This window comes from Pleurodeles waltl, chromosome 10, assembly GCF_031143425.1.
Source record: "Pleurodeles waltl isolate 20211129_DDA chromosome 10, aPleWal1.hap1.20221129, whole genome shotgun sequence".
In the NCBI taxonomy this organism is placed as follows: Eukaryota; Metazoa; Chordata; class Amphibia; order Caudata; family Salamandridae; genus Pleurodeles; species Pleurodeles waltl.
The window spans coordinates 144,549,036-144,556,694 of NC_090449.1; positions in this window are offsets into that span (position 1 = coordinate 144,549,036).

Here is a 7,659-nt window from a genome sequence, read left to right on the forward strand (position 1 = left end):
CCACTGGCACATGATGTGGCGTGGCCGCTGGCGGTGCTTGTGGCGCTCATTGGCCTGCGGTGCTGGTGGGGGGCTCAGTGAGCGTGCTGGTGGCGGCAGTGTCCTAGGAAGCGGTGCTGGTGGCGGCGGTGTCTTTGGCAGCAGTGCTGGTGGCGGTGGTGTCCTGGGAAGCGGTGCTGGTGGCGGTGGTGTCCTGAGAAGCGGTGCTGGTGGCGGCGGTGTCCTTGGCAGTGGTGCTGGTGGCAGCGGTGTCCTGGGAAGTAGTGCTGGTGGCGGCTGTGTCCTTGGCACACTCCAGAAGCCGGTTACTGCTGGCACCACTGTTCCCGGTGATGTGGTGGCTGAGGTGCTGGGTTGGGACCTGGAAAGGCGTGCCTTGGGGATGGAAGGGGTGGGGGAGGTGTAGGGAAGAGGTCAAGGTTTGACCGTAAAAGTTTTTTAGACACTGGGATGGGTAGATGGAGGGGGTTTGGGAGTGGAGGAAGAGGTAGTGGTTGTAGGGGGTGTACGTTTGCTGACTTTGGGTGAAGGTGCATGGGCTGGAGGCTGTCGTGAGGTGGATGGCTGTTGGGTGGGTGTGTGACTGTGTTTGTGTACTTTGGGAAGTGGGCTCACAGACACACTGGGAGAGGACACAGGGGATGTGTGAATATTAGTGGGGGTGGTGAGTGCACGTGAGTGGTGTGTGGTGATGGTCATGCTGGTGATGGACATAGTGGCTGACGATGTAGTGCATGCAGGTGTGAGTGGAGACGTGACAGGGAGGGAGGAGGAAGACGAGGAGGAGGGGAACACAGTGGAGGCAGTGGATGTTGGTATGTCTGCATGGGTATGATGCTTGTGTGAGTGCCTGTGGGATGTGTGGTGCTTATGTTTGCCAGAGCTACCCTTGTGTGTTGAGGTGTGTGCATGCTGGTCTGATGATGTGCTTGGGGTACACTGAGGTACAGGGGATTGGGGCTGGGTGGAGGAAGTTGGAGGTGGGAGGCTGGACACAGGGGCAATGGCTGCCAACAGTGCTGAGGCCAGAGTCTGAAAAGCTCACTGTTGGGCTGCCTGACCAGAATGAATGCCCTCCAGGTATGCATTTGTCTGTTGCAACTGCCTCTCTACACCCTGGATGGCATTCAGAATGGTAGACTGCCCAACAGTGAGGGATCTGAGGAGGTCAATGGCCTCCTCACTGAGGGCAGCAGGGCTGACTGGGGCAGGGACTGAGGTGCCTGGGGCGAAGGAGATGCCCACCCTCCTGGGTGAGCAGCCACAGGGCACACGCTGAGGGGCTGCTGGGAGGGCGGTGCTGTTAGGGAGGGTGGCGGCTGTACCTGTAGATGGGGGGGGGGGCGCAGAGGGGCCCGCCACTGCAAGGAAGCTCCCATCAGAGGAGGAGTCCGTGTCGCTGGTCTCAGCTCCTGTCCCCGCCATGGAGCTCCCCTCGCCCTCCGTCCCACTGGTGAATTCGGAGTCCGGAGTCTCGCCCTCCAGGGCCATGTGGGATGCAGCTTCCTCCTGCTCTGGTGGCACTGCTCCTCCACGTGATGATGCTAATGCACACAAGAACAGGGAGACCACAAAAAGGGGGGGAAGAAAGTAGAAAGACATGTTCAGTGCATGCAATACCGCTACCGTTGGTGGACACTACAGACACAGCAGCCTTCTGCACTACGCCATGCACTTAGGGTTCCCTAATTAATCACAGGGCCATGGGGTACAAGGCCTATGCCCGATTGCTGCACACATGGAAGTCACAGGAGCCTGACTAGGGGTAGATGGCTCTTAACACTGGTGGGGTGGGGTGCCACATGGCCTGCCTTACGAATGGACCTTGCCTACAAAACTCGCCTTGGCTTATGGGTACCCACGGCCCACCTCCCCCACCCAGACACCTCCAATGCGCGCTGATTTAGCTGAATGAGAGTGTACTCCCCCCCTTGTGGCTGCTGTGATGCTCTCAAGCGCCCATCCAACTCCGGGTACGCCACCGCCAGGATCCGGAACATCAGGGGGGTCATGGTGCGACGGGCACCCCTCCCACGTTGGGAGGCCATCCCCAGCTGGGCCTCCGCCGTCTTCTTGCTCCAGCGGTGAATGTCCTCCCATCCTTTACGGCAGTGGGTGCTCCGTTTGTGGTGGTCCGCCAGGGTCCGGACTTCGTTGGCGATGGCACGCCAAATATCCTTCTGGTGGGCGCTGACTTACAGGAACAGTACAGGGGAAAAGGAGAAGATATAATTGTCCGGACCGTCACAGTCATTGGCCCGCGTTCCTACCCTTGCCATGACGCACATACACTCACTGTTGTTTCATGCACGCCTCATTCTCCCCCGTATCTTACATCCACACCACTCCACACAGGCATTGCCCATACAGCATGCTCACAGTGTACTTACCTGTTTGTCTGGAGGACCATAGAATAGCGTGTACTGGGGGAGGACCCCATCCACTAGTTTCTCCAACTCCTCAGTGGTGAAGGCAGGGGCACTATCGCCAGACACATGAGCCATTGTCGCTTCCAGACTGAGGTCACAGCAGCACTTGCAGTGTAGGTCCTCTCCTTTCGAAGATCAGGTATCAAGTGAGTGAACAGATAGAAAGTGACGGTCACGTCCGTGGCGGTGTGTACCGTCACCGCTGGCGTACATCGTCATTGGCTCCTGGGACCCATAGGGCCAATGTTAACCAATGCAGGATTGCGCCGCGGTCTTCGACCACCTACTGCAACGGTGTACAACGCCAGCTCAGTTACCTCATATCCTATTGTCCCACCTTACAGGTCAGGCAGCCGCCATTTCAGGGGGCCGCATGGCATTATTTTTAAATGCGTCACACATATCTAGGCCTTGCATACACACTAAGACAGGGACATAGCAGAATAAAAACTGTGTGCAATAAAGATGTGTTGGCTGACCCTCTGCTCACTGTTCTCCTCCATAGAGCACGTCCGCTGGGGCAGGTGAGGAGATGGCGGCATCCTCTGGTGTACAGACCGCTGGTGGACCTGTCGACAATGGAAGAGCGACATGTAATTGTCACCTACAGACTCGACCGTGCCACAGTCCATGAACTGTGTGCCTAGTTGGAGCCGGACCTGATGTCAGCTATCCGCCATCCTACAGGGATACCCCCTCTAGTGCAGGTGCTGTCAGTACTCCATTTCCTGGCAAGTGGGTCTTTTCAGACGACAGTGGCCATAGCATCAGGGATGTCCCACCCTATGTTCTCCAACGTGTTGCCCAGAGTTTTGTCTGCCCTACTGAAACACATGCGCAGCTACATCGTGTTCCCTCAGGTGGAGGATTTGCCTACAGTGAAAGGTGACTTCTATGCTTTGGGACTTATCCCCAACATCATTGGTGCCTTGGATGGGACACATGTGGCCTTGGTCCCCCCGCAGGTGTGAACAGGTGTACAGAAACCGGAAGAGTTACCATTCAATGAATGTGCAGATGGTGTGTTTGGCAGACTAGTACATCTCCCATGTGAATGCCAAGTTTCCTGGCTCAGTACATGACGCTCACATTTTGAGGAATAGCAGCATCCCTTATGTGATGGGCCAACTCCAGAGGAACCGTGTGTGGCCATGAGGTGAGGACATGGACCCTATACAGTGTGAATAGTTGTCTGGGTCTGGGGTTGTCCCTAAGGGTTAGTGTGTGTCTACCAGTTGTCCCTCGACATTTGCAGGTGACTCTGGCTACCCCAACCTGTCATGGCTACTGACCCCAGTGAGGAATCCCAGGACAAGGGCAGAGGAACGCTACAATGAAGCACATGGGCGAACTAGGAGGGTTATAGAGAGGACCTTTGGCATCCTGAAGGCCAGGTTCAGGCGCCTCCGTATGACGGGTGGTTCCCTATTCTACTCACTAAAGAAGGTGTGCCAGATCATCGTGGCCTGCTGTATGCTGCACAACTTGGTTTTGCGACGACAGGTGCCTTTTCTGCAGGAGGATGGTCCTGAAGGAGGTGTTGTGGCAGCTGTGGAGCCTGTGGACAGTGAAGAAGAGGAAGCAGAAGAAGAGGATATCGACAACAGAAACACCGTGATTCATCAATACTTCCAGTGAGACACAGGTAAGAAGACTTCACTGCCTGCTACATCTGATACACTTGTTCTACCTCTCATCTGTCTGTCACTTTCACCCAGTGTATGGACCCTGATTTGTAACTTTCCCTTTCGATTTCACAGATGTGGTTCCCACTGTGTGAGCTCTGCTATGTTTCCTCATGGACTAGAGCTGTGTGACATAGGTATGTTGACAATAGAATGGACATTGCTATTTCCCACAGTTATTGCAAATACACATTTGTGAACGGACAGACTGACTCCAGATAGCTTTGTGATTTAAGGGTGTTTATTTAAGTGCTAAATAGTAGAGGGAGTTGTAAAATGGTCAGGGGTGATGGTGGAGGAATATCCATGGCAGAGTCCAGTCTATTTGTTTCACAGGTGCATTGTTCAAAGGGGCATAGGAAGTTGAGCTGGGGCAGTTTAAGGATGGACAGGGTGACAAAGTGGGACAGAAGGATGACATTCAGTGTGGTCTCATTTCTTGGCAGGGTCTTGGCATTGTTCTCTGTCTTTGTCCTGGATCTCAGGGACCGCTTGCGGGGTGGTTCTCCATCTGCAGGGGGTGGGGTGCTGGTGTCGTGGTCCTGTGGCGGTGCCTCCTGTCCACTAGCGCCGGCGGAGGTGGTGGGCAGTTCATCGTGCAGGCTAGTGTCAGGGACCCCTTGTTGTGCCACAGTGTCCCTCCTAGTGTTCACGAGTTCCTTCAGCACCCCTACAATGGTGCCCAGGGTGGTATTGATGGATTTGAGTTCCTCCCTGAACCCCAAATACTGTTCCTCCTGCAGCCACTGGGTTTCCTGAAACTTGGCCAGTACCGTTGCCATCATCTCCTGGGAATGGCGGTAGGCTCCCATGATGTTGGAGAGGGCCTTGTGGAGAGTGGGTTCCCTGGGCCTGTCCTCCCCCTGTCGCACGGCAGCCCTCCCAGTTCCCCTGTGTTCCTGTGCCTCTGTCCCCTGAACCGTGTGCCCACTGCCACTGCCCCCAGGTCCCTGCTGTTCTTGGGGTGGTGGGTTAGCCTGGGTTCCCTGTAGTGGTGGACACACTGCTGCTTGACATGTCCTGGGGACAGAGGTATGGGCCCGCTGGGTGGGTGCTGTGCTGGTGTTTCCAGAGGGGGGAGGCTCTGTTGTGGCTTGTGCCAGTGTCAGGGGAACCGACTGTCCAGAGGTCCCAGATGGGCCGGGCTGGTCATCTAGATTCAGTTGGACAGAGCTGCTGTCATCACTGTGGGCCTCTTCTGTGGGTGTAGTGGACATGTCTGGAACCTCCTGTCCGGTGACGTTGGGTAGGGGTCCTGCAGGGGTGTAAAGGCACAGTTTTAGTATCTGTGTGTGCCGTGGTGTGCAATGGGTGGGTGACCCTGTACCCCAGAGCTTGCATTCCTGTGTAGGACCTTGTGTGCTAATTGTTTAGGGGTCTGTGTGGGTATGTCCAGTGGACATGCATTGGTGATGGGTGTCCATGCTTTGTTGTTGCATGCAGGGCTTGGTGTTGGGATATGTGGTTTGTGCTAGTGGGACATTGTAGGAGGCTGGACTGGCTTGTAGTGAGTACCAAGGGGTACTTGCACCTTGCACCAGGCCCAGTTATCCCTTATTAGTGTATAGGGTGTCTAGCAGCTTAGGCTGATAGATAATGGTAGCTTAGCAGAGCAGCTTAGGCTGAACTAGGAGACGTGTGAAGCTACTACAGTACCACTTAGTGTCATATGCACAATATCATAAGAAAACACAATACACAGTTATACTAAAAATAAAGGTACTTTATTTTTATGACAATATGCCAAAGTATCTTAGAGTGTACCCTCAGTGAGAGGATAGGAAATATACACAAGATATATATACACAATAGCAAAAATATGCAGTATAGTCTTAGAAAACAGTGCAAACAATGTATAGTTACAATAGGATGCAATGGGGAAACATAGGGATAGGGGCAACACAAACCATATACTCCAAAAGTGGAATGCGAACCACGAATGGACCCCAAACCTATGTGACCTTGTAGAGGGTCGCTGGGACTATTAGAAAATAGTGAGAGTTAGAAAAATAACCCTCCCCAAGACCCTGAAAAGTGAGTGCAAAGTGCACTAAAGTTCCCCTAAGGACAAAGAAGTCGTGTTAGAGGAATAATGCAGGAAAGACACAAACCAGCAATGCAACAACTGTGGATTTCCAATCTAGGGTACCTGTGGAACAAGGGGACCAAGTCCAAAAGTCACAAGCAAGTCGGAGATGGGCAGATGCCCAGGAAATGCCAGCTGCGGGTGCAAAGAAGCTTCTACTGGACAGAAGAAGCTGAGGTTTCTGCAGGAACAAAAAGGGCTAGAGACTTCCCCTTTGGTGGACGGATCCCTCTAGCCGTGGAGAGTTGTGCAGAAGTGTTTTCTCGCCAAAAGAACGCCAACAAGCCTTGCTAGCTGCAAATCGTGCGGTTAGCGTTTTTGGATGCTGCTGAGGCCCAGGAGGGACCAGGAGGTCGCAAATTGGACCAGCAGAGAGAGGGGACGTCGAGCAAGACAAAGAGCCCTCTCTGAAGCAGGTAGCACCCGGAGAAGTGCCAGAAACAGGCACTACGAGGATGCGTGAAACAGTGCTCGCCGAAGTTGCACAAAGGAGTCCCAGGTCGCCGGAGATCAACTTAGAAAGTCGTGCAATGCAGGTTAGAGTGCCGTGGACCCAGGCTTGGCTGTGCACAAAGGATTTCCGCCGGAAGTGCACAGGGGCCGGAGTAGCTGCAAAGTCGCGGTTCCCAGCAATGCAGCCCAGCGAGGTGAGGCAAGGACTTACCTCCACCAAACTTGGACTGAAGAGTCACTGGACTATGGGGGTCACTTGGACAGAGTCGCTGGATTCGAGGGACCTCGCTCGTCGTGCTGAGAGGAGACCCAAGGGACCGGTAATGCAGCTTTTTGGTGCCTGCGGTTGCAGGGGGAAGATTCCGTCGACCCACGGGAGATTTCTTCGGAGCTTCTGGTGCAGAGAGGAGACAGACTACCCCCACAGCATGCACAAGCAGGAAAACAGTCGAGAAGGCGGCAGGATCAGCGTTACAGAGTTGCAGTAGTCGTCTTTGCTACTATGTTGCAGGTTTGCAGGCTTCCAGCGCGGTCAGCAGTCGATTCCTTGGCAGAAGGTGAAGAGAGAGATGCAGAGGAACTCGGATGAGCTCTTGCATTCGTTATCTAAAGTTTCCCCAGAGACAGAGACCCTAAATAGACAGAAAAGAGGGTTTGGCTACCTAGGAGAGAGGATAGGCTACTAACACCTGAAGGAGCCTATCAGAAGGAGTCTCTGACGTCACCTGGTGGCACTGGCCACTCAGAGCAGTCCAGTGTGCCAGCAGCACCTCTGTTTCCAAGATGGCAGAGGTCTGGAGCACACTGGAGGAGCTCTGGACACCTCCCAGGGGAGGTGCAGGTCAGGGGAGTGGTCACTCCCCTTTCCTTTGTCCAGTTTCGCGCCAGAGCAGGGCTAAGGGGTCCCCTGAACCGGTGTAGACTGGCTTATGCAGAATTGGGCACCTCTGTGCCCAACAAAGCATTTCCAGAGGCTGGGGGAGGCTACTCCTCCCCTGCCTTCACA